Source organism: Cyprinodon variegatus, unplaced genomic scaffold (assembly GCF_000732505.1).
Source record: "Cyprinodon variegatus isolate N-32 unplaced genomic scaffold, C_variegatus-1.0 Scaffold1572, whole genome shotgun sequence".
Classification (NCBI taxonomy): domain Eukaryota; kingdom Metazoa; phylum Chordata; class Actinopteri; order Cyprinodontiformes; family Cyprinodontidae; genus Cyprinodon; species Cyprinodon variegatus.
The window spans coordinates 34,568-34,991 of NW_015152025.1; positions in this window are offsets into that span (position 1 = coordinate 34,568).

Consider the following 424-nt stretch of genomic DNA (forward strand, 5'->3'; position numbering starts at 1 on the left):
ACCCCCGCGACCCGACCCCGGATAAGTGGAAGAAGATGGATGGATGGATGGATGGATGGACGGACGGACGGACGGACGGACGGATGGATCATTTGAAGTGTACTCTTACCACCCTAACTGGGTGCCCTCAGATCACCTGTGACATCTGAACATTTACCATGATGCGGGCTCCTGGGCATCAGCCAGTTTCAGTGCCCGAGTTGCTTTAATGAAAATTTAAACAGCACTTGAAAAATGAATCTTTTACTCTGCCATCGCTCGTCTGCAAATTACATCCAATTCTGACAATTCCCTCTTGGTGAATAACTTGGTGCTGAACTCTGTCTGTTAGTGAGCACACCATAGCCAGTGATGCATGAACTGCTCAGTTAAAACCATCCATCATCTAATTCATTGTTACAGGACTGAATAAGTGAATGGATAA